The sequence below is a fragment of the Macrotis lagotis genome, chromosome 3 (genome assembly GCF_037893015.1).
Source record: "Macrotis lagotis isolate mMagLag1 chromosome 3, bilby.v1.9.chrom.fasta, whole genome shotgun sequence".
Lineage (NCBI taxonomy): Eukaryota > Metazoa > Chordata > Mammalia > Peramelemorphia > Peramelidae > Macrotis > Macrotis lagotis.
Window position 1 is genome coordinate 233980957 of NC_133660.1, and position 27135 is coordinate 234008091.

A 27135-nucleotide genomic window follows, 5' to 3' on the forward strand; every position below is an offset into this window, starting at 1 on the left:
ACGAGGCCGGCGGGGCGAGAGAGGCGGCGGGATGGGAAGGAGGGCTCCCTAACAGGTACGTGGCGCCCGGCGGGGCGGGCGGGGCCGGGCCGGGAGGCCGCGCCCCTCCGTCTGCCCGAGCTGGGGGCGCGCCCGCGACGCCCCCCACCCCCGTCTCCTCGCGACCCTCCCAGCCCCGCTCTCCTGTTTGGGGGCGGGAGGGCGCTTTGCGGCAGAGCCGGGCCCAGCCGGGGCTGCGCTCCCGCAGGCTCCTCCCCCGCTCCCCGAGGCCACGCCCCCTCCGCGAGGCTCCGCCCCCGAGACCCCGCTGTTGGTGAGCCCCCTCCTCTTGGGCTTCTCCCTTCCGCCGCCCTCCCCCCGGAGCCCGCCTCTGTCCCGCAGCTCCCCGCGCCGCAGGCCACATGCCGCCCCGGGGCCTCCCTCGGGCATCGCCGCCCGGCCCTCGAGTTTCCTCCGCTCTGTCGGGCCGACCTCCGGGCCTGTGCTGGAGCCCTGGCGGCCCTGCAGGCCGGGCCCGCTGCTCCCCAGTCCGGCAGGGCCCGGCCGACCTGCTCCATCCCGGCCTCCCCCGGCTGCGCCTTGGCCTGCCAGCTCCCCCGCTTCCTCACGTCGCGATGCCCTTATACAGCCCGGGTACTAGAGCTCCGATGTGCCACTCCGCTCTGGCAGTATGGCACTAGGAGGAAGGGCTCCGTTGTGCATCTCGAATATGTAGTGGGCAAGACTTCACTCTCGGACGGGTTTCTCTCATACCCCAATGCAAAAAACAATAGTGGTAATAATAGCATACTTTTGTATACTCTCTCAAGTGTTCAAGGCACCTTAATATGGATGATCTCATTTCAGTGCCACAAAAATACCACAAAACAAGGCAACAATGCCCGGAATACTCTCCCTCTTCATCTCCTTTAAGCCTCACTCAACTAAATGTTCTGCAGGATGCCTTTCTCAACCTTTCTTCATTATAGCACCTTCCTCTATTGATTATTCCCTATTTATCCTACTTGCTCCTTATTCTTTCACCTGTCTCTCCTATCGGATTCTGAGCTCCAGGAGAGCAAGGACTACCCTTAGGTATCTCTAGCAGGTAGCATAGTGTCTGGCACATTATTGTAATTCAGTCTTTCAGTCATGCCTGCATCTTCATGGTCCTGTGGATCAGAGCAAACCAGTGCTGTCCGTAGGGTTTTCTTGGCAAAAATACTATTTTTCTGCAGTGAATTAAAGCAAACAGAAGTTAAGCGACTGGCCCAGGATCATACTGAAAATGTTTGAGGTCAGATTTGAACTCAGCTGTTCCTGACTCTAAAGCATTCATTCCATCCACTGAGCTGCTTAGGCACATAGGCAGTTAATGTTTATTTTTTAGTAACAATTCACTGTTCTAAACATGGGCCTATAAATATAAGCACAAAAGAAAGACCTGGAGCTTACAAAACAATACACCATGGAGGGAGAATGGGGACAGGGGGAAGAGGAAAGGTTCTTGAGCTGAGCCTGACTATTCATACCTGCAAAGTCAGAAGTCCAGCCAGGAGGGAATGAAAGTAGGCAAATCAGGTCCTCTCTCAAAAATGGAGAGGAATAAGTCACCAGGAGGAAAAGGGAGGGGAAGAAAAGCAAGTCTCAATCATGTTTGACAACGGCTTTCAACAGCTTTCAAGAACTATGGTGCCGTGTGTCTCTGGTGGCCTCTATTTCTGCTTTCTATAATGTTCCATAATCCCCATGTTGCTTCTGTATTCACATCCTATATTAGGTTGCTGCACCAGGGAAACCTGTGCTCTAGCATTAAAAAAACTGTAGCCCCAACTCTGTGTTAGTGATTTGCTGATTGCCAGCAGTGGACCCTCAGATAATTTTTATGTCATCATTCTAGATTACATTCATCTTAATTAGGGCCTTTCCTCCTTTGTCACCTTTCCCAGGAATCTGAAAATGGTTTTAGGGGAGAAAAAAATCTTAACATTTTCAGTTTTGTTGTAAATTAGGCTTTTAATAGGTTTTCACAAGTGGAAAACAGAGACTAGTTTGAGCAATTCCTGAAGAACATTTTCTCCTATCACTTACAAGACCCTTTATATGTGAGGATGAACTAAGTCAGTCAGCAAGCATTTATCTAGCATCTACTATGTAGCAAGCGCCACAAAGGGAACAAGACAGCTCCTCTCAAGGAGAGAAGCTCATAAACCAAGAGGGAGACAGTATGCAATCAACTATGTACAAACTATATGATAAGCTATATGTACTAAGCTATATGCAGGACAAATAGAAAATAATTAACAAAAGGCACTAGAATTAAGAGAGATTAGGAAAGTCTTCCTAAATATGAAATTTTAGTTCAAGGAAATCAAGGAAACTGATAGACTAAGCTAAGGGGGGGAAAGCATTCCAGAGGCCTTGTTGCCTTGCATTTTGGGGTTGATGTCAAATCGTGATAAAATAATCCACATTGAAATGTCCTACACACTAGTCCAGTTAGGCAAATCAGAATACTCCTTATTTCCCATTACCATTTCCAGATTATCTCTTTACCCCTATTACTCAGCATGCTTCTTTTAATCCAAATTTATTGCCAATAAGGATTCTAGTAACCATTATTTACTAATTCTAATGATATTTTCCTTCCTTCCTCAGTGAATTCAATAATCTGATTTATAGTCTCTCTGTGACTCAACTTTTGATCTTTTACTAAGAGACTTTAACATATATACCCATTGTCAGTTGATTGACTAGTTTCAGGGGAAGACCTCAAGACTCTGACCCTGGAGTGCAGATGTTAAAAGAAAACACAGATTTATCAAAAAGTCATAACACAAAAGACAGGGAGATATAGTTAAAGAGTTCTTTAAAGGCCACATGGTTTTGGGCACCGTAGTTTAACCAGGCTGGCCAGAAACTGATTAACTTTTGCATTAGAAGTCAGAGAGGTAAGAGACAATAAGAGAGAGCAAGAAATGCTCCAGTTTCTCCTTAAATTGTACTTTTGGGAGTGGTCCAGGTCTCGTAAAGGATAATTTACCTTTTGGGAATGGTCCGGAGTCTTTTTATTGGAGACATTGCTTCTTTCTCAAAGAAGGCCATGACATCAGGGAAGTGATGCCATGACATGCATGTGAATTGAATTTGAGTAAGGGGGTGCTGTGCTGTCACTAGCTTCACTTTCTCCTCCAGAACCACCTGGGTCCAGTGGCCAGATATGAATCAGAACAACTGGAGATGACCCTGAAATGAGAGGCAATCAGGGTTAAGTGACTTACTCAAGATTATATAGCTAGTGGGGCAGCTAGGTGGCTCAGTGGATAGAGCACCGGCCCTGGAGTCAGGAGGACCTGAATTCAAATCCGGCCTCAAACACTTAATAATTATCTAGCCGTGTGGCCTTGGGCAAGCCACTTAACCCCATTGCCTTGCAAAAACCTTAAAAATAAAAAAAAAGGTTATACAGCTAGAGTCAAGTGTCTGAGGCTGGACTTGAACTCAGGTCCTTTCAACTCTTTGGCAGCTAGGTGGCACAGTAAATAGAGCACTGGCCTTGGAATCAAGAAGATATCAAATTAGCCATTGTTTTATCTGTCTTACTGGTGGTGTTTTTTGTTTATCATAAAACTAACAGTTTATTTATTGGTTTAATGGTTGGTGTTTTTTTACTGTAGATTTTATTCATCTCTGGTTTTCAGAATTTCTATTTTGGTTGTCTAATTGAGGATTTAAATTTGTTCTTCCGTTTTTTTAATTGCATACCCCAATTTGTTGTTCTACTTTTTCTGTCTTTTAACAATGTAAGCATTTAAAGATCTAAATTTTTCCCTAAGTACTGTTTTTTCTGCATCCCACAAATTTTGGTATGTTGTCTCATTGTTGTCAATATCTTTAGTGAAATTATTCATTGTTTCTAGGATTTGTTGATTCACTCATTCTTTAGGATTAGATCATTTAGTTTCCAATTAGTTTTTAAATCTATGTTTCTAGGATCCCTATTGAATTTTATTTCATTGTGGTGCTAAAGGGATGCAGTTTGATATATATGCATTTAGGTGAAACAAAATATAGAATCACTTTTTTTTTAGCATTTAAAGCCCTTCTCAACACTATTCTTCCCTACTTTTTTACTTTTCTTTCCCATTACACTGGCCTTCTACTGTTCTTTCTCCAACACAATATACTCCATTTTCTATCACCTTGCTTAGAACTGCTGCCTTCTATATCTCTTTCAAATCCCACCTTCTAAAGGATGTCTTTTCTGGCCCCTTTATGTATCTGAAAAATGCTATACATTCCTTTTCAACATAATATTTCATTGCTTACATTCATAATTGAAGGAAATGCTAAATTGCAGTTAGAGTTTAGTAGGGGGGGGGGAATAAGAACCACAATGATTTCACTTCATCTTGCTAGACTAGTGATGTAGAAATACTCCAACCAACTGCTGTTCTAATAATAGAAAGTCTCTAACACTTTTGCAAGCACACAGTGAAGTAGATTCCACTCCTGTAACAAGTATTTGCTGTTCTTGGATAAGGGACCTGCCAAGGACTACTTTCAAAATTGTAAAAGTATTTGAACTCTTGTCTTTTGTCCTTAAACAGGGAATGGTACCTCATAATCCTGCCACTTTAGGTCTAAATATTGCCTTTTTCTCCCTTGTCTGATTCTCTGCTCTCTTTATTGTCTCCCTCACCTGTGAAATGCTTTACTTTTCTGTCCTAGGTTGACTGCAAAATGTTGCTGATTGACTGTGTATTCTTGATGCTGAGGCCTTGTCCTTCATTATAGAAGAAGGCTGAAACATCAGGGTGTTAATGCCATGACAAGCACATGAATTGGATTTGAGTAAAAGAAGCTGTGCAGGGTCACCAGCCCCCTTTCTCCTCCAGGAGGACTTAGATGGTCCTGGGTGGGAGACAATCAGGACTGAGTGATTTCTCCAGGGTTATACAGCTAGTTAAGTGTCAAATGTCTGACTTTTTTTTTATTCTGATTCCAAGACCAATCTCTAGCTACCCTTTGAAGGGGGCCTGAAAGGCCATTGTGTGCTCCAGCAATCTAAATTTGCAATTAACAAGAACCTATTTTATAACAGGCAGTAAAATCTCTTTACTTTCAATCTAGCTTCCTATCTTTGACCTACAGTCATCAGACCCTTGCTAAAACTATGTAGGCCTCCCTCAAGAGAACAAGAGATCACCCCAGCATGTGGTAGAAGCAATATCCTAACCTTTGCCTCCATATTAGATGGGCCAGTTTTTTTCCCTTAAAAGCCATTGGTACCAAAGTGTGAAACTTTTTACATCATTTCCTGGTCATCTGAGTATAGAATAGCTACAAAGTGCTAAGAGTGGTCACTAATACTTTGGAGGTGAATCAGGAAGGGTACCACAGGCATTGAAACTTCTCTTATCTTAAGGTAACACGAAGAATCCTCAAAGACTATTCTTGTTGAATATCCTTTTCTCTCTCCTTTTATTGACTGCCAATGATCTACAGTCATCTCATTGAATTACAATTTCAAACTTAGGGGGACTAGCCTGAGTCAGGTCTAACCCAGATAATTAATGAAAATAAAAATGTATTTTTTTCATCCAAATTCATGAATTGCCTGAAATCTGTCCAAGAACTTCTTGAAACTTTATCGGCCTCAGGTTAAGATGCTTTCCTTAGATAAATCTGTGATCTTGTTGATGTGCATTAAAAAAGTACACAGCTTTAAAAAAAAGAAATGCATAGATTATTGGAATAGACCTTAATCATACTTCATATATAATACTCCCCCCAGACATCATGCCTGCTCATCCTATGGGACTTATCCATCTCCCATCTCCTTCCATTATGCCAATTCAAGAGAGCTACCCAGTGTGATGGAGCCTTCCACTCTTGGCTCTGTGTGTGTTTGTGTGTGTGTGTGTGTGTGTGTGTGTGTGTGTGTGTGTGTGTTTGACCTAATCACATAATTACTTATTACATTGAAACCTCTGTGCTTACTGTGTGCCTCTCCATGGATTTTTAAGTAACCTTCAACTTTAATTCATCAAGTGCTTTTTCCATAACTCATTGCCATATATCATTGGGGGAAGAATCATCATCATTCAGTCATTTCCAACTCTATGCATCCAGGGGATTTTTTTGGCAAAGACATTAGAGTGGTTTGCCATTTCCTTCTCTAGTGTGTCACCATCTTACAAATAAGGACCTGAGGTAAACAGGGTTTAAGTAACTTCTCCAGAGTCACAAAGCTAGTAAGTGCCTAAGGATAGATTTGAACTCAGGTCTTCCTTACTCTAGGCTTCCCTATCTAGGGCACCCCCTAGCTGCCCCCCAAAACTAATGAAGATGCTAGGGATCAAAATTGTGACCTCATATATGCAAAGCATGTACACTGCCATTGAGCTACATCCCCAACCTTGATGGAAGAATATTGGTATTAAAAGGTAGACCTTTGTTTTAAGAAGTTTAGAGATGACTAAAAGCACTATATACAATTCCCAAGGCAATCCAGCCTACTCCTTTCCTTCCATTCAGTTCTAGGATCAATTCAATGTTCTTTTGCAGTGTCTACCTATCTATTTTCATGGCTGCCTATTCTTAAGTTTCTTGAGGGTAGTTTCTTTTCTTACCATTGTTTCTTCAGGGTCCAGCATCATGCCTGCCTGGCCCAGAGTGGGTATTTAATGAATGTTAATTAATTTATTAATTCCCTACTTTGATATCTTGAGTTCCATTCCTTCTTGAAGCACATTGGAGACTATAATGTTAAAATCTGAAAATAGTTGTTCTATTCTCACTGTAACTTTTTTTTGAGGGGGGAGTAAGGCAGTGAGGTTAGGTGCCTTGCCCACGGTAAGTACTAAGTGTCTGAAGCTGGATTTGAACTCAGGTTCTCCTGACCCCAGGGCAGGTGCTCTATCCACTGTGCCACCTAGCTGCCCCCAGAGAAAATTTCTTATAGAAATCCTATCATCTTTTTTTTAATTGATGATTTTTTTTACTACCACCATCATTCTCATAACCTCAATCTGCACTGAATCTTCCTTTATAACAAACAATTCAGAAAAACTGAACAGCAAAGCAGCTTGGTCTGACATGATATATGATATTATGTACCTGATATTTCACATCTCTTCTTTAAAAAGAAGAATATATTTTTCATCCTTTCTTTTCTAGCTGGAGGCAGCATTGGATAAAGCTAATTAGGAAGACCTGAATTCAAATCCATCCTCAGAATCTATAATCCTGTCTGATCCGGGACAAGTCACTTAACCTCTATTTGCCTCAATTTCCTTAATTGTAAAATGGGCTATATAATCTATACCAAATAGCTTACCATCTCAGGAAAGCGGCTGGGGGAGGGGGGGGTCTGGGAGAGGAGAAAGAGAGAGAGAGTCTGGAGCTTAAAATTAAGAAAAGTTAAAAATTATATATGTAATTGGAAAAAATAAAATATTTTTCAAAAAAATTGTGAAAAAGGGATAATAATAGCACCTACCTCACCAGGGTTGTTGTGAGGAGAAAGTAAAATAATATTTATAAAGTACTTGCTACATAATAGGCACCTAAAAAAAATACTGATTTCTCTCTACCCCTATCTCTGGAACCATGTTTGTTTTGGGGTTTTTTTAATTACTATTATTATAAATTCACCTGAGTTTTAGTGTTATTTTCAATTACAACATCTGTATATGTTTTTCTCTAGAGTCTTTTTTTTTACCTTGCATGATTTCATGCAAATCTTCTCCTAGTTCTCTTTATTACATTTCCTGTGGTGAAATCAATCTTCCATTTCAGCTACAATATGTTAAGTCATTCCTAATTAATGAGTAACTACTCTGTTTTTGAATTTTTGCTACAATAAATAGTACGGTAAGGAGGTATAGAAAGACTTTTTTTCCTATCCTTGCCTTCCTCAGAGAATACATCCAGGAGTAGGAATATTGAATCAAAATTTGAACAGGTCAAGAATTTTTCTCACATTATTCAAAAAAAATGTTCAGAGTGGCTAAAACAATTCCCAACTTCACCAATAGTATATAAGTGTGCCTATCTTCCCAAAGCCCTTCCAACATTTACTATTTCTTTTATCACCTTTGCTTGATATATATAAGGCTTGTCTCAGAGTTAATTTGTTTGACATTTCTCTTAATTCTGATTTGAGGCATTTTTTGACTATTATTTCTATTTCTTCTAGAAACTGATTTCATATCTTTTGACCGCTTATCATAGGGAATGAGTCTTTTCTATTTTTCATTCATTCATTGTCCTCTTTGCAATTTCATACTTAAATGCTGCCATATTTGGACCTCTTGCTAACCTTCCTATAAACTTTTCCCCTTTCATCTCGTTGTTTTATGAAGCAATAATAACTGCTCAGAATCTTGCACCCAAACTTCTTTTTTTTTTTTTTAGGTTTTTGCAAGGCAAATGGGGTTAAGTGGCTGGCCCAAAGCCACACAGCTAGGTAATTATTAAGGATTTTAACTCAGGTACTCCTGACTCTAGGGCAGGCACTCTATCCACTGTGCCACCTAGCTGCCCCGCACCCATCCTTCTCCATAAGATTGTACAAACAAGTTTATATTTTCAACCTATGTTTGCTTTTGATGGTATTATTTCTCCATTTGGCAAGGAGATCAGGTGTTTGTTGATTGAAACATTTTTTTATATTCTTTATATTTTCCTGTTATAGCCATTTATTTATATGTTAAAATTTCTTTAGGAAATCATTATAATCCATATTAATGTCCATTCCTATACTCATTCTTCATTTTTCAGGATCAATGGCTTAATATTAAAAGGAATAAAATCTAAGAATGCCTTAAAGAACCCAACAATTTTTAATCAATTGATATTTCTAGTTTTCTAGATTGTACTTGAGTTATTTACACACTATATCTTTTTTCTAGTTTTGTATAAACTGATCTCTTTTTAATAAGTCACTGATCTGACTGTATACAGAAGCTGATTTAGGAATGACTCCTACTAGCACAGTAAAGAATTGTTTGATGTCTATTTAAACATAGTCAATTTAAGTTTTGATTATATATTTGGTTATTTGGTGCCCAGAACTCCTGGACACTTTGATATTATATACTATAGGCATATAGATTCTGTATAGTAGTCTACAGCATTTTGACCTCTCTTGAAACATATTTTCCAACATATTTATCACTCCATTATCCTCATCCTTTCTTTGAAGTGAACAAGTAATGAAAGTATTTTGTTTTTCTTTCTCTCATGCACCTATATTCCATTGTAGCTATTTGCACATGTGTTGCATCTCCATTATACATTAAAGTTCTACATCATTGCCTCATTGTGATAATGAGGTGATCCTGAGTTCTTCACACTAAGCCAGCAGCAAATAAGCTCTGGCAAGTCCTGTGAAGCTGGAAAGGTTTAAATATAAGTCTGTATGTCTGTTATCTGAGGATGAACATATTTAAATTCATATAGGAACATCACCAAGTTGGCCTGATAATTAATTTTTCTGTCATAGTGACTATTAAAATCTACCATATCATTGAGCAGTTGAAGTATGATTTTATATTCATACCAACAAAACCTGATTCTTGAACTTTTAAAATGTAGACAAAGTATCAACTGTAGTACATGAAGAGAGGCACCCTTACAATATTGCAAAGTCACATTCCTGGGGTGATTTTGATGAACCAAGGCTAGCAACCAGAGGCATAATGGAAGGTATACCACATTAGACACCAAACTGCTGTAAGGCCAGGAACAGCTGTGGGTCTGATTCGCAAAATAGTTCCTCTCCTTTGGCAAATAACCCATATAACAACTTCAGGTTATGTTTGAAAAACTAAAGATAACAGCTGAGAGCAGCTCGATGGAGAGCTAGTGAGAGTAGCTCAGTAGAGAAGCAGTAAACATCAGTGCCATGGACAACCAACAGGTGACAATACAGCAAAGGAAGTAACCCATTAGGGGCTACTAGCACCTGGCCTGAGGCAGAGAAAGGAACAAATGACAGGATCGCAAGGCAGGGAAGCTTTTCCGCTTAGATGTAGCAACAGGAATGTGAGCTACCCTGGTTACAGATGTTCCTTCCATGGGAGGTTTCTTAGTTACATTAAGTACCTGGCACCTTAGTAGGCCCTTCATAAATGTTGGTTGACTGACTAGTTGCTCACTATTCATTTCCTGTATTCCCTTTACCACCAGTGGTATGGGAATTTATAAGCAAGCATATCTTTGTGTGTATGAGTCACATGGGGAGGATTTTCCTTGCTCTTTACCTTACTATATTAAGAAGATCCTTTTGTCTTTGAACTAATGTTTCCTTTTGTTGGTCTTATAAATGGGAAATATCAGAAGGAATTCATAAGCAGTTTTAAATAGATGCAGATACAAAGCATGCCTTGAACCAGAGATAGTTTTCAGTGAGACAATATTTCATTGGGGGGGGGGGGAAGATAGGGGACAAGGGCAGACTACAGAAATCTGCTGCCCTGATAAATAATAAGTCTTGAAAGGAACCGTTCCTTTTTCAACTTTATATTCACCTCTCAATGCCTAATACAATGTTCTACATAAAACAGACAGATAAATGTTTATTGTATTAAACTAAATAAATGTTGCCTCAATAAGTAATCAACATTAGGCTTTTGGGGGAGAATAAATTATCAGAATTGTAGTTCTGATTACAAAGTCAGAGAAATTTTTCTCACCCTGTATATTGTTGGAGCATGATACATTATAATTCAAAGTAATTTTTCTAAATCTGATAAAGAAAAAATATTCCCAACTCTCTGTGGGGATCTAAATAAGTTATACTTTAAAAATAAATTCTCAGCCCACATAAGATTATTGGATAAAACTCAATAATAGAGAGCATTGTCAGCTTAACTAATAAAAGCAAAATTACAAAGTGAGGAAACTTCCTCTAATAATTGAACTGACCAGAACTCAAAATATTTAGACTTCATTTGTGTGCTTTGTTCAGGTTATTTGGAATTATTCCACTCTTTAAAGAGATAACACTAATCTGTACCCAACAAATAATCAATACTTCCTATAGAAAAATTTTTTCTTAATAGGAAATAAATATGATGTATTTTCATATCACTTCTCTTTGACAGTTTACTCCCAAACATTAAATCTTTAACCAAGTTATTATGCTGTGATCAGTTGTGACCTAACAAGATAAGCATGTAATTAGAGGAAGTGATGTCACACCACAGCTGAACTTGTTTTCCTCAATATGCTTTATTCTATATTGTTTTACTACTCATGATTGCAAGTTCATCACTAGAAACTATTTCAATTATATATACCCCCAGCAATTCAGAACATGCTTCTCTTCAAGTAGCAATTAATCTAACTTCACTATAAGAGTGAGAAAAAATACACCTCCCCTCTCAGAGTTCTAGGGGGTATCCCTAAGATATCCCTAAAGGTATCAGATTGAGTTCCCATCCTGGTGAGAGGTAATACTCCTAATCTCATTTAACCAATTAACATCAATAAATCGTTAGATGGGCAGCTAGGTAGATAGAGCACCAGTCCTGGTGTCAGGAAGACCTGAGTTCAAATCCAGCCTCAGACACTTAATAAGCATTATGACCTTGGGCAAATCATTTAACCCTATTACCTTGCAAAAACAAAACAAAAAAGTTGTTAGAAAAGAATATTTACTTCAAAGATATAGTAAGACTAGAAATACCAACATCTCTCCCACTACACCCTCCTCTTGTTCTCTGGGGAGAGTGAGCTCAGCTTTAATGCAGCTTCTACATAACTTTAGTCCTATCAAATTCAATCCAAATGTAGTGTTGCTGCTATAAGAACCTTTATCTCAGTTACGACTGGACTGAGTCCCAAAGGTTGACTCCTCTTTCCTTGAGCCTCAAAGCTGAACCAACTCACTGTAAAAAAAAACCCTCCAAAACCAGCAAAAACTCTACTCCCAATTCCTCCTGTTTGTTCATCTTCCTTTCAAAACTTACGAAGGCATAGCTTTCAATCTTCAGCTAAAATGGAAATATTAGGACAAAGAATAAGGCCTACATTCACTAGTCACCTGTTGATTTCAAATGAAGAAGGTCCAGGACCTCTTCCTTTTTAGCATTTTTTCTTTTTTGTTGCTAGAACATAGCTAGGCATAAAGAAGAGAGACTAAAAAGAAAGAAGAGATTCTGGTTGATTAATGCCTTTTGACTGCACACCCAGTTTCATTTGTCTCTATAATAAATATTACTATATTTTACTGGTGAACAATTTTATAATAAGGGCATTGAATAACAAAGTCAGTGTCATATAATGGATCAACACCTGAATCCAGGAAGACCTGAATTCAGAGCATGTCTCTGACCAAAGTTACCATGCAACCCTACATAAGTCATTTAACCTCTGAGTGCACCTGGCTACAAGCTAAAGCTATAAATTATAAAAAAAAAAAGTACCAATAATCTCCACTGGTAGAAGGAGTTTCCCCTTTGGAGAGATTCCTTTAGCAAAGCAATCACAGGTCCAGTTCCTATGTTCAGTGATGGGATGAAATCAATCTTGTGATTTCATTTGTAAAGAGAAAGCTGAATGAGGAAATCCCTTCTATCAAAGGATAGTGGCATGAAATTCCCTGAGAAACAGAGAGGTTGGTGGATTTGCTCAGGATCTCACAGCTACCATGGGTTAGAGGCAGGGCTAGAATGCACCTTGATCTTCCCAGCTGAGTTATTTTTTTCTTTTTTGTGAAATTGGTTTTTTTTAATGTTTTATTTGTGCCTTTTAGTTTTTATGCCAGTTACTTCCCATTATGCTAGTATAGAGCATTTGACAGAATATTCACCATTTGCCTCATAGTTTTCCATCCTCTGTACTAAAGAAAGACAGGGAATCAGTCCTCAGGAATCAAAATTGGTCCCTGCCTTTAGTCTGATTTCTGATGCTGTTTTGTACTATTTTAATTTACATTATTGCTTTCATAATGTATGCTCTTTTCCAGTTTTGTTTCCTTTATTCATATCAGTTCAAACAAGTTTGACCATATTTCTGATTTTCTCATATTCATAATTTTTAATTATAGTAATATCCCATTAAATTGATATATCACAATTTTTTCAGCCATTCTCATTAAGTTGTTTGTAACTCTTAGAGGTTTCTTCGTATTTTAGATCACAAATATGAAACTAGGTAAGAGTCCTGAAATGAACTAGAGAGGTTTTTCACCACTTTTGGCTACCAAGTAATTAATTTTCACAACTATAGCAATTCCTGAAAACCATCTACTAAGATAACAAAGGATGGGATCTGTGTTAGAGCAAGAAATGCCCTCAATTACAAAATCACTTTCCTAAATTGAAGGAGCCAGATCAAAAGGAAGTCATTAATTAATCAACATTTATTATGGGGCATCGAGATGGCACAGTGAATAGAGCACCCAAGTGCTCAGGTCCAGGAAGACTTGAGATGAGATCTGGCCTCAGACATTTATGTAATAGCATGACCCTGGGCAAGTCATTCAGCCCTGTTTGCCTCAGTTTCCTCTTCTAGAAAATGAACTAGAGAAGAAAATGGCAAATCACTCCACTATCTCTGCCAGGAAAACCCCAAATGGGGTGGCAGAGAGTCAGACATAGCAGAAACTGACAGCAACAAAAATTAATTGAGCACTTACTGTAGCTTAGTCCTGTGCTACTATGAAAGAGATAATCAAGTATATGATATGGTTGAGGCCCCTCAAGCAGAGAAACTGTCTTAGAGACAAAAATAACACATATGAAAAAACTATGGTACTAATTTCGGTCTAAGATGTTTAGAAAGGAGAGAGAGAAGTAAACTGGAATAGTCAGGCCTGTTGGAAAGTTAGCACAGTGAACAGAGCTCTAGGCCTGGAATCAGAAAGACCTGAATTCAAATACTGTACAGCCTCAGATACTTCCTAACTGTGTTACCCTTAGACAAGTCACTTAACCTCACTTCAGCTTCCTCAGCTATAAAATAGGAGTAATAATAATGTCATCCAACTCCCAGGACTATCGTGAGGATTACATGAGATAATATTTGTGAAGAGCTTAGCATTTAATCAGTTCTATGTAAATGCTATTACTATAATTGTTAACTAATATTGATGCCATATGGAAAGATGGGAAGAAGGGCATTCCAGGATACAAAGACTGCAAGAGTAAACAAAAGCCCACAGAATACAGCAAGTATAAAAACAGTATGAGGAGCCCAGCTTGAGTGGATAGAGGTGGGGAATTGAGGAATAGTGAAAGGGTGATAGCAAGATGAGGGGTCAAGTTGTCTTAATACCCCTTATTCAGGCACCTTTCTTCTAGAATAAGAACCAACAAGTTCAGCTGGGTTGATTCAGAAAATCAGTACCAGGCTAGATCTGAATTCACACTCTCATCATCACTTGTTCTTGTATAGGTGTTTGTATGGACATGCTCGCAAACTAAACCATAAGCCAAAACTGAGGCAAATACCTGTGACCATTGGAATAAACTATGATCACCTTTCAGAAAGAGATTCAACGAAAATAGTCTTTACTGCACTTTTCCCAGTCTGAAGACCTAGTCCCACTGCTTTTCCTATCCTTGGTCTTTAGACAGTACAACTCCCTCTGTACATCTTACTCTTTTCACTGATGTCAACACTTCTCTTGCTCCTCACTGATAAAAAGCCTTAAGCATATACCTCCATGTACACTAGTAATTTGCCTAATTGCCAGCAGTCCTGATTGCCCCTGAAAAGTAGGATCAATGGCCCTCCTTCCTCAGTGCTGCTCTAGAGGATAGAACTGTGGTGAATATATTTTTGCAACTCAAATGATCCAAACCTCAGTACCTGGATTTTTTCCCTTCCCAGACCTGTAGCATAGCCATTTTCTCCCAGCAGAGTGAGATGAGATTATAAAGAACTTTGACAAGAAAGTGCCCTAATAAATTATTAAACAAGAAAGTGACAGGATATAAATGGTATTTTAAGTATTTAGAAAAAAGAAGCTTCTTATTTTAAAAAAAGCTATCAAAGGATATTGAAATTCTAACACACACACACACACACACACACACACACACAAAGGGAAAAACATAAGAAAAAGTAAGCTTCTTCAATCTGAGTCATTCTTCTTTATAAATTCAACCCAGTCAAAATGGCATGTTTTCACAAAAGAATTGTGAAAACAATTGATATTTTCTAGAGAACCTCAGGTACTAAATGTTGCCAACCCAAGGAATCTTGTGATATCAGTCAATACTCCTAAAGATCAAAGAAAGTCAACATGGCAGCATTAATAGAGCTTGGCTGGCTTTAGAGTCAGGAAGAGCTGGTTTCAAATGTTTTAAAGACTGTCACAAAGCTGACTCCAAACTATCTTTCCAGGCTTATTATGCATTACTCCCTTTCACTCACTCTCTGAGCTGGACAGACTGGCTTTCTTTCTGTTCTTATCATAATGTTTTCACAGGCTGTTCCCCTACTTCTTCCTCATCTCTGCTTACTTTATTTTATTTTAAAAAATATATTATGTATTTGTTTTTCCAACTACATACAACAGCAATTTTTAACCAATCATTTTTTTGGCAAGATTTTGAGTTTTAATTTTTCTCCCTCCCTTCCCTCCCCTCCCCTCCCTCCACCACCTTACAGAAAGCAATCTGATATAGATTCTACATTTATAACCATGCTAAACGATAGGTCCATAATCTCTCCTTTTAAAATTCTTGGTTTCCTTCAAAAATGCTCAAATCTGGGGGCAGCTAGGTCTCAAAGTGGATAGAGCACCGACCCTGGAGTCAGGAGGACCTGAGTTCAAATGCAGTCTCAGACACTTAATAATTGCTTAGCTGTGTGACCTTGGGCAAGTCATTTAACCCCACTGCCTTAATAAATTATTTTTAAAATGCTCAAATCCCACTTCTTACAAGAAACCTTTCCTGACATCCCCTCCCCAGCTGCTAGGTCCCCCCCCCAAAAAAAATCACTTTTTCTTTATTTGCAAATATGTGTGTATGTGTGTGTATGTGTGTGTGTGTATTTGTGTGTATATATATATATATATATATATATATATTTGTACATATATATTGTTGCCCCAATAAAATGTAAGCTCTTTCAGCACAAGGGCTATATTTATTTTAGTCTTTGTATGTTAAATGCTTGCATATAAGCAGTCCTTAATGAGTGATAATTAATTGATTGATGCTTTAGATTTCTCTTTAAAACTATAAGGTACAGAGGAGTTGATCTGAATCAGTGAAAGGAGTTTCTACCAGTGGAAATCATAGGTCTGGACCAAAGAATGAAAAAACTTAAGAAATGAAAAAGAGAAATTCTTTTTAATCCTCTTGACCCAGATCATTATACCTATAATTGTGTTAACTGAAGAACATGCTGCTGAGATCAGAGTCTCAGAAGTATGTTACCACCATTGAATCTCCAAAGTCAACAATTCAAAAGTGAATTTTCTTAGGTTTTTAACATGTTTTTGATGAAAAAAGACAAATTTGTAAGCACATTAATAGTATGTTCTTAAATCTTATTTAAAAGCAGCTAAGTGATTTCAGTGGATAGAATGCTGGGCCTGAAATGTGGAAAACCTGAGTTCATCTTCAATCTCAGATACTTACTAGCTGCATGACCCTGGACAAATAAATGATTTAACGTTGTTTTCCTTAGCTTTCTCATCTATAAAGTGAACTGGAGAAGAAAATGGCAAACCACTTTAGTATCTTTGCCAAAAAAAAAAAACAAAACAAAACCAAACAACAAAAACCCCAAATGACATCATAAAGAGTTGGACATGATTGAATAATAGCAATAATCATACTACCAATACAAGCAAAAATGTAGGTTTTATAAAGCTGTAGATTCAGGGGAGGCTAGGTGGAGCAGTGGATAGAGCACTGGCCTTGGAGTCAGGAGTTACCTGGGTTCAAATCCAACCTCAGATACTTAATAATTACCTAGCTGTGTGGCCACTTAACCCCATTGCCTTGCAAAATCTAAAAAAAAAAAAGCTGTAGTTGCAATGTACTTTTTTTAGTAAACCAAGCCCAGAAAAGTGACTTTGAATAACTACAGCTGAAGCAAGAATTGAAAATTTTGTAGTAGACTTTACTTCTGAATATTCCATTTCATTCAGAAGTAGCTTCCCTAGCTCCCCCAGGTTGACTAAAGATAAAATGATGTGATTAACTCAAAATTCATTTTCCAGGGAATAACTATATCTCCTTCTTATGGTTCACCTTTTCAGACTGTTTGTGACTCTTTTTGAGGTTTTTTTGGCAAAGATATTTTCTAAGTTCAACACAGATGAGGAAACTAAAGCAAACAAGGTTAAATGATTTGCCCAGGATCACACAAGCTAGGAAATGTCCTAAATCAGAACTGACCTCAGAAAGATGGAATCTTTCAGATTTCCAACTTTATAAGCCAGTTAATGGCCCCATATAGATATCTTCTGAAAGGAAGTAATTCCTTATCAATTGAAGCAGTGGGGACAGTTATAAATTTTAGCCCAACCCTTGGGATTGATTATGGAAATGTATTTGGCCCTCCTGACCAGATTGTAGAACATCTCAAAATAACCTTTCTCCATCACCAGATTTGTTCTCTTTAATATTAGATAACTACTAAAAAGAATGCCATTTTCCTTTCCATAATTGATTATATTCCATTGGTAGGGCATATAACTCTTAGAATAGTTATAAAATACTTCAGAGCAAAACTTCAGATACACTACACTTGGGTCTGGCCTACATCCCTATGCCTCACTCACTGAAATAAAATAGAAGTTGGGTTCTCAGAGGTAGCAACTATTCTTCTCCTTAGGATTCCAGAATTAAGCCTGAGGAATTAGAAAATCTAATAGTATTGCTCATGAGCTCCCACTGGTGGGCTTCTAAATATCACTTAATCAGTTGGTAGCTACTGATTACCTCTTCACCAAGCAGCTGCTACTTCTCCTTAGTATCAATCATTGCTTCATTTAAATAATTAATATAAATTAGTTTATAGTACACCAACATTGCCCAAAAACTTAGGACACATTCTTCCACAAGTACAAACAGAATGGTGCAAAGAAAAGTGTTCAAGTTTAGAACACACACACACACACACACACACACACACACACACATACACACACACACACGCACACACACACACACACACACACACACAGAGACACACACAATTTTCCTGAGTTGTAGCTTTCTGCTAGTTTTCTTATATATTTCATAAGCTCCTATTCCTGATGTTATTTGCTTTCATTTAATAGCTTGAAAAGTTTTTATACTTCCTTTGATTAACTTCTCCTTAGCTAATGCCTTTGCTTCAGTAAAAATGTCTAGGCCTTTTTTTATATATCTAGTTCATACCTCTGATAAACTAATTCTAGGTTACCCTCCTATAATTATTGAGGTGGAAGCATGGAGAAATTCTTAAACTTAGAAAGGGAATGTATTTTGTGTATGTTTACTTTTGTTGTTACATCCTTTAACCAATTTGCTTGATCTTGTAATGTCATCAGTTAGGAAACTCCCATTGTGGGAGTATCCTCTACTAATGTGCATTAATTAATAATAGTTAATTGATGAGTAGTACTTGAACCCAGGTCTTCCTGACTCCAAAACCATAATTCCATCTACTACATTATTATGTCTTTATAGGTCATTTGGTTATGTTTTTATGCATATAAACTTTTTGGTCCTTTTGTTATTAGTTTTTAGTTGTTGATGACTATTAAATTTTTAGGGCAGCTAGTTGGTACAGTGGATAGAACCCTGTACTTGGAGGGAGGCTCATCTTTCCTGAATTCAAATCTGGCCTCAGACACTTATTAGCTGTGTAACCCTAGACAAATCACTTATCCCTGTTTCCTCTGTTAATCATCTATAAAATGAGCTAGAGAAGTAAAGTGTATACCACTCCAGTATCTTTGCTAAGAAAACCCAATTGAAGTAATGAATTGGATATGTCTGAAAATGAGTAAAAACAACAAACTTTTATAATTCCAAAAATAAAATACTTTAGAGTTCTTTTAGTTAAAAGTCAAGTAATGACTGAATATTCCCATAAAGGTTCATATGAAAATATTAAAGTTTTCCAGGTATTCCTTCATTTAGACCCCAAGGCAAAATGATCATCAGAAGAATTAATGTCAAGAGATTGGAGTACTTCTCTGATTTTTTATTTTTTTATTTTTGCAAGACAAAGAGGTCAAGTGACATGCCAAGATCACACAGCTAGATAATTATTAAGTGTCTGAGGCCACATTTGAACTTAGGTCCTTTTGACTCCAAGACTGATACTCTATCTACTTCGCCACCTAACTGCCCCCTAGAGTCTGTCTCTGAGCAGGAATAGTTTGTTACTAATTTGGAGGGAAAGTTGAGCCAACTCACAGTTGACAAACAGTGGAGCAGCAAAAGGGTGGGCAGCTTTCAGAGATCTGGTGTACAGCATTGCATTTGTTCATCTGGGTCACAGCACTCACAGACATCAAGACTGGTTTGGTGAAAATTGATGGGAAAATACAGAAGCTGCTAAATGAAAAAAATGAGAACTTCACAGGATTTACTAGCAGGAGAGTCCATCATTAAGAAGGCAGCATTTAATTCCCTCAAAAGTAAAATATAAGTGAAACTTAGAGAGATGTAAAATTTCTCAGTATGAAAGCAGATGAAATTTAGTTTTATGCAGATAGTAACAAATCAAAGTGCTTTTATAATGCTCTGAAGTCTATTTATGGGTCATAGACCCATGATGTATCTCAACTACTTGGTGCTAATGGAGCCACATTGATTAAGATAGGGGCATGATTCTAAAGAGATGGACTGAACACTTCTATAGTGTTCTTTCAGACCATCAACAGAAGCCATTGATCATTTACCTAAAGTTGAAGTCACTCAGTCCCTAGCTGAAGTTCCAACTGAAGAAGAGATTTTGAATTCCTTTAGGAGATTGTCCTGTGACAATCACAGGAGTGGTTCTCTTTTAGTTATTGCTGGTAAGATTCTTGCCAGAGTCCTTTTCAATAGACTGATCCATCCATTACCTAATACATGGTCATCTCCCTGAGAGCCAGTGTGGCTTCAGAAAGGGTCAAGGAAACCTTGATAATATGGTGTTTGTTGCCTGACAACTTCAGGAAAAAATGCCAAGCGCAAAACAGAGGTCTCTGTACACATTTGTGGACCTGACCAAGGCCTTTGATACCATCAGTCCTGAGGGTTTGTGGAAAATTATGTCAAAACGTGGCTTCCCAGAGAAGTTCATCACTATTGTATGTCAATTTCATGATGGCGCGCTTGCCAGGTTCTGGGTAGTGGATGATGCTCTCAAGATTTCCCAGTCACCAATAGGGTAAAACAAGGATGTGTCCTTGCTCCCATACTTTTTAGCATGATGTTTTCAGTCATGTTATCAGATACCTTCATAGAAAATGAACATAACATCAAGGTCAGCTACCACACTGTTAGCAAATTATTCAACTTGAAAAGGCTACAAGCCAAGACCAAAGTAGAGGGTGTGTTGGTGCCTGATCTTCTGTTTGCAGATGATTATGCCCTCAATACAGCCTCTGAAGCTGAGATGAAACAAAGTATGGATCAATTCTCTACTGCTTATGCTAATTTTGGCCAAATTAACACCAAGAAAATACAGGTGTTCTTTCAGCCAGCACCATACCATCCATATGTGGAACTATTTGGTTACAGCAAATGGAGAAGTTTTGAGTACAATTCACTTACTTTGGCAGCATACTCTCTAGGGAAGTACATATTAATAATGAGGTTGCCATTGTCAGAGCTACTTCAGTGTTTGGGAGGCTCTGAAAGAAAGTACAGGAGAGAAGAGGTATTACATTGATTACCAAATTGAAGGTCTGTAGAGCTATGCTGACCTTCATTGAGGTCCTTTCTCAAGCAAAACTGGCAAGCATTCAAATGTTACTACAGAGCAAAATTATGATGGACTGAACATATTGTTCAAATGTCAAACGTATGCTTCTCAAAAAGACTTTTATGGAGAACTCACACTAAGTAGGTGCTCAAAGGGAGATTAGAAGAAATAATACAAGGTTACTCTAAAAGTGTCTCTAAAGAACTTTGGAATTGATTATACAGGGGGCCACTAGGTAGCGAAGTGGATAGAGCACCGGCCCTGGAGTCAGGAGTATTTGAGTTTAAATCCGGCCTCAGACACTTAATAATTACCTAGCTGTGTGACTTTGGGCAGGCCACTTAACCACATTGCCTTTCGAAAACCTTAAAAAAAAGAATTGATTATACAGCATGGGAGACACTGGCACAGAACTGACAAGCGTGGCATGCCCTCATCAGAGAAGGTGCTGCGCTCCAAGAGCAAGGTAGCATTGAAGCAGCTCAAAGGTGTATACCCACCCCAGGTGTTCTCATGGACTATTTATGCCTGATCCATGGTACATCGTTCCAAGCTTAAATTGGCCTGATCAGCCACAGGTGGACACACTGTAATTTGTCTCATAATGATGTGGTTTTGATCTTCTTCAGTAACAAAGGACAAGAACTAACCAATCATCCTCAAGAATCACATTCCCTGATTCCTCACCAGTAACAGGTTCTGTGAGTCTAGGAGTTGTGAACAGATGCCTTTCCAAGCATTTGTGATACCCCCTCCCTCATCCCAAACTACTTAGATCTTGTGTATGGTTGGGGGCCATGCTCTGCTTTAAGTGGCACTCACCAAAGGCATTGCCCCCAACAATAACTGACCCTGTGGGGAGACAACTTGGGCTGCATGATCAGACTGCATGGACGCACTTCTTTAATACTGACCTAATGTCTTTGGTCTTTGTGATAATTGATAATGTTAAAAAAATGTGTAATTAGTATAAATCAAAAAAAGAATCATATTCTTTTTCCTGTAATATTTTTAGAATCTTAAATAATCTCTCACTTAGTAATCTCCACCCCTAGGTTCATCTCTGAAATAGGATATACTTGAAGTTTCACACTGCCTATGGACCAGTATTGATATATTTAACTATTTCTAGGCACTTTTCCTCATTATAAATGATGTGACTGTAACCTTAGATGATTTCTCAATTATCAAATTAGTTACTGGAATTTAAATTATAGCAGTTTGAACTCCTGGATCCTATGTCATCTTTTAGTGTTATGATGTCTAAGTCTTTAGTTTAGATTTGGTAGTGCCTGTCTTAAGAGTTGAGGAAATAATATAATAAATATAGAGACAATTCATACTTTAAAATCCTGGGAATACTGCTTGTAATTTATTCATAAGGATGGACCAAGGATCTCATGCTTTCAGGTACTTTCTCCAGTGATTTAGATTTCATCTTGGCTTTTTACAAATACTCCATAGAGAATCCATCCAAAATGCTGGGGGGGGGGGTGCTCCCTCTGGTTATTTTAATAGTTGGGGAATATACAGGAAGCATGAAGGCTGCTCATTCCTGAGGCATCCTACATGACTCTCTTTGTATGTGTGAGCTATCTCCTTTTGTGGTTCAACAAGTCTGTGATGATCTCTTGTACAATAAAAACTGATATGATTTGGTATATAAAAGTGTCAGGCTTCTGGTAACCCCTTTCCAAAGATTGGAACAATAATAATGATTCTTTGAAGCTTGCTTAAAATAAAAATAATATTAACAATAATTTACATTTATATAGTGTTTTTAGGTTTGCAAAGTGCTTTAGAAATATTAATCTCATTTTTTCCTCACAGCAACATTTTATATCTTCCTTTGACTATTTAATTGTCAGAAGCTAGCTTTGAACTCAGATCTTCCTGATGTAAACTCTACCCACTGTACCACCTAACTGCCTCTTTTATTAACTTAATGTATTTTTCAATTTATTGACTGACTTTTGTTATATTCTTTTAGCCTGAATTATTTGATTTGAACATGAACTTATTTGTGTTCAATTAGCATCCTAAATTCTTTTCATCATCAAAACAGTATTGTGGTACAATATCATAATGCAACTGTGTCAATCTTGTTATATTACTGGTATTTTATTATTTCTTGAACCCATGATTTCATTGATGTGAATACTCTCTCCATCAACATGAATACCAACCACTAAGCCTTAGTAAGCAATTTTAATGAATTTCTATGTCTGAAAATTCTTCATCCTAGCACTAACATTCCAGTGTGGGGCCTCTCCAAATACAGCTAATCTGATCTTTGGTAAACATCATAATCAAAATCATTGTCTGTTAGCCAGTACTTGTCCTTTGTTCTTGAAGAAGACTGTGAGAATAGGAAGGTGATGCAATGACATGCAAGTGAGTTGGATTTGGGCGAGGATATTTCACAACTAGATATCCTAATAGGAACTTTCAGAACTTATGCTTTATAGGACTCAGCCTTATCTGTATAATGTGACAAATCAATCAGTTAATCAGCAAGTATTTATTGAACCCCTACACTGTAGGAGACATTGTGCTAAGCTTTGTAGATACAAAAATAAAATTCAGCAGTCCATATCCTCAAGGAGCTTATGAGGGAGATACCATATAAATAATAGCTACATGATCTTTAAAAAAAACAACCAGATACAAGGTAACCTTGAAAGGGAAAGTTCTAGGACATGGGACATTAGAAAAGCAAAGGGATAGAGACCAGAATTGGAGTATAATATGTGAGAAACAGTAAGTGGTAGATAAGTATGGCTGAACTATAGTGAGCATGTAGGTGAATAATATATAGGAAGACTGGTAAATTAAGAAGGGGTCAAATTTTAAAGGCCTTTATTAATGCCAAACAGCGTTTATATTATTTATATTATATAGAGATAATAGGAAGCTACTGGAGTTTATTAGTAGGGAGGTGATATGATTAGACCTATGCTGTATGAAAATTATTTTAACATATAGTGGGAGATGGGTCAAAATGAAGGGAGATAAAATAGGAGGCCATTGTCTTTGTCCAGGTAAGAATCGATGACAGGTTAGTGGCTATGTGAATAAACAGAAGGGTATGTTTGAAAAAGATGTGACAGTAAAAAGTTAAGGATGGCAATTAAATTTTAAATCTCGGTGACTCAAAGGATAGTTGTCTATTTCCTTGACAAAAATAGCAAAGTTTGGAAATCAAATGGGTTTTTAGGGAAAACTGCTCAGTTCTATTTTAAACATGTTGAGTTTGAGATACCTAAGGATATCTAGCTGTGAAATATCCTCACTTAAATCCAACTCATTTGCATGTCATGGATGGTCTTCTTCAAGAACAAAGGACAAAAAGCAACAACAATAATGTAACAGAAAGTTCATGATACAGGACTGGAGTCCAGAAGAGGGCTAGACATATGGTCTTGGGAGTTATCTACACAGATATAATTATTGAATTGCTGGGGGAAAAAATGAGGTCACCAAGTGAAAGAAAGTAAAGAAGAGAACTAAGACATATCCACAGTTAGTATCAATAGCATAAATGATGATCCTACAAAAGACTCTGAGGAAAAGTAGTCAGACAAATGGGAGGAGAACCAACAGACTATAGGATCATGACAACCCAGAGAGAAAAGAGCATTCAGGAGGAAAAGGTGCATCAAATCCTACAAAAAAATTAAAAATAAAAATTAGGACTGAGAAAAAAAAAGTCATTCAGTTCAAGAAATTGTTTTATCTTTTTGTTTTTGCAAGGGAATAGAGTTAAGTGACTTGCCCAAGATCATATAGCTAGGTAATTATTAAGTGCCTGAGGATAGATTTGAATTGGGGTCCTCCTGATTCTAGGACCAGTGCTCACCCAAATAGCACTATGCAAATAAAGGTTATCACTCTAAGTATTTTCAAAAAACTAGCCATAGTCTGAACAATAGCCCAAAGGGGTGACAAAAAGTACAGAGGAAAGGGGAAATGATCCCCACTGTGCCACCTAGCTGCCCCTCATTTCATTCTTTTGAAAGAAAAAATTCAATGATGAGGTGAGAAACCAGGTCACAGAGGTTTAAGAAGGAAGTACAAGGAGAAGAAGTGGAAGCATTAAGGATAAACAGCTTTCTCACAGTTTGGCTTGAGACAGCAAGGAGAGATATGGTATGGAAATTTAGAAATGGAAGGGTCTACAGTTATCCCTTCCACATCGAGCCTTTCCCCATTAAGGTTTCGATGTAGCATGGATGGATACAAGATATTAAAGGGGAATTTGAGGGAAGTTTTGTGGGAGTCAAAGATGGCATATATGAAAAATCAGGAGATTGGCACAAAGTTCAGAAACTCAGAAATGCATAAAATATGTGTATAGTTTTATATGCTGTTAATCCAAATTTTGCAGTAAAATATTGTAAACTCTTCATAAAAGAAAAAAAATTCAGACTTCTTCTCTAGAAGAATTCTTAGGAGAATTTTCCAGATCATGGGGCATAATGCCCTCCCCCTTATCCCCCCACCCTCATTCCCACAAGATATGGAAGGATAACTTTAGTGCACATTGTTGGTTTTCTAAGAATGAAACGTTGAGAGTACTTTACTAATGGAAGGGCTAATCAGGGGGAGCATAACATTCAGATCAAAGATGATCACCTTATTGTAGTCCACACTTCAATTCTGGTAGGCAACCTCATATTTCATGGTTGGGACCTTCATCCCACTAATGTGATTCATGCCTGTCACCTCAAGCATCTGTATGAACAATAAACACAGTGGCCTTCCTAAGCTTCCTGGAAAGGGGAAAGTTGTGCAGACCTCGTAGAAAGCACAGTTTAGCAGAGGGGGATTAGCAGAAAAGACAGGCAGGGGGGAAAACCCAGCAAAGACTGTAGGAATATCAACATTAGAGATGACATCATGCAAACTTACCAAATAGATAGTTCTATTCTCTGCTTGCTTTCTGCATCATTTATCATTCTGTGTCCAACCCTAGCTCCAGTTTTCCTGGACTATTTCCTGGTATTTATTGCTTGGAAACCCTTGCTTTCCTCCAGAAAATTGTATTTGGTATGAGTCAACCTCCAGTGAAATTTCCTCTGTCCTGTAACATTTCACGTCCAATCCTATCAGTTTATGAATTAGGAAACCAGAATCAGAGAGGTCAGGCTGAAGGTCATGTGACTAGTAAGGAGTAGAATATCTTATTGCAACATTTCCTTCCAACTGTATGATTCTAAAATTCTGATATTTTTGATTTTTCAAGATTTTTTAAATTTGTCTCAGTCAATGATTTCTCTCTATTCAGGCATCTTCAGTGATTTCTCTTGCCTCTTGGATAGAATACAGAATTTTCATTTGGTATCACAATATTACTCTGTCCTGACTTTCCAGATTTATTTCACATTGCTCCCTTGCAAATCTCTGAGTTCCAAACAAACTACTCTTTTTGCTAATCCCTAAACTGGCGTGGAGTAGCTGGATGCTACCATTTGGATGCTACCAGTGGATATAGTGCCCAGTCTGGAGTCAGAAAGATTCTTCTTCCAGAGTTCAGTTCTGGCATCAGATATTTAGTGACTGGATGACCCCAAGCTTGAGAAGGAAATGACAAATCAGTATTTTTTCCAAGAAAACTCCAAATAGGATCATAAAAAGACATATGGGACTAAACAATGACAACAACAGACTTTGCACAGACTATCCCTAATCCCTAGGAACTCCCTCTCCACACTATGCTTCACCATTTTTAGGGAACTTGAAGGAAATAGGTTAGAACAAGTTTGTAAAAAGTTTTAAAAGTTAAGCAAGAGATTTTATTTTGTCCTAGAATATAAGTTCTTGACTGAGGACCCAAATAGTTTAATCTTGTATTCAAATATATGGCATTTTATTTTATGCGTTTAAAAAAGTTATTCTGCTTTTAGAGACTGCCAAAGAGATCTATAATAACATCAAAGTTAAGAACCTTCATCCTAGAGGCAGTTAACTGTTCCCTAAAGCCCATCTTTTTTTTTAATTATAAGCTTAACAAACATCATCACTCATGACCTCATCAGAATATAAAAAGGAGAGGCGGCTAGGTGGTGCAGTGGATAGAGCCCTGGCCCTGGAGTCAGGAGGGCCTGAGTTCAAATCTGACCTCAGACACTTAATAATTACCTATCTTTGTGGCCTTGGGCAAGCCACTTAACCTCATTTGCCTTGCAAAAAAATTTTTTAAAAATCAGAATATAAAAAGGAGAATAATAGACTTGCATATAAACTTTTGATCTTCTATTTTATATAGTT

The 27135-nt window shown here is 37.9% G+C and overlaps 1 protein-coding gene and 1 long non-coding RNA gene across 2 annotated transcripts in view; one reads left to right on the top strand and one right to left on the bottom strand.

The window, feature by feature from the left end:
* The first annotated feature begins 10 nt into the window (after nucleotides 1-10).
* The window catches only part of PIK3C2A (phosphatidylinositol-4-phosphate 3-kinase catalytic subunit type 2 alpha), a 192084-nt gene continuing 164959 nt past the window's right edge, over nucleotides 11-27135 (top strand). Inside the window, exon 1 of the mRNA XM_074230187.1 lies at nucleotides 11-55. The gene's annotated coding sequence lies outside the window, so the exon portion shown is untranslated. The remainder of the gene's footprint in view (nucleotides 56-27135) is intronic.
* Nucleotides 722-25964, bottom strand: LOC141518300 (uncharacterized). Its single transcript, XR_012477150.1, has 4 exons — nucleotides 25777-25964; nucleotides 20715-20794; nucleotides 19368-19508; nucleotides 722-3225 (listed from the first exon to the last, which is right to left on the bottom strand). It is a non-coding gene; the product is annotated as an uncharacterized LOC141518300 (long non-coding RNA).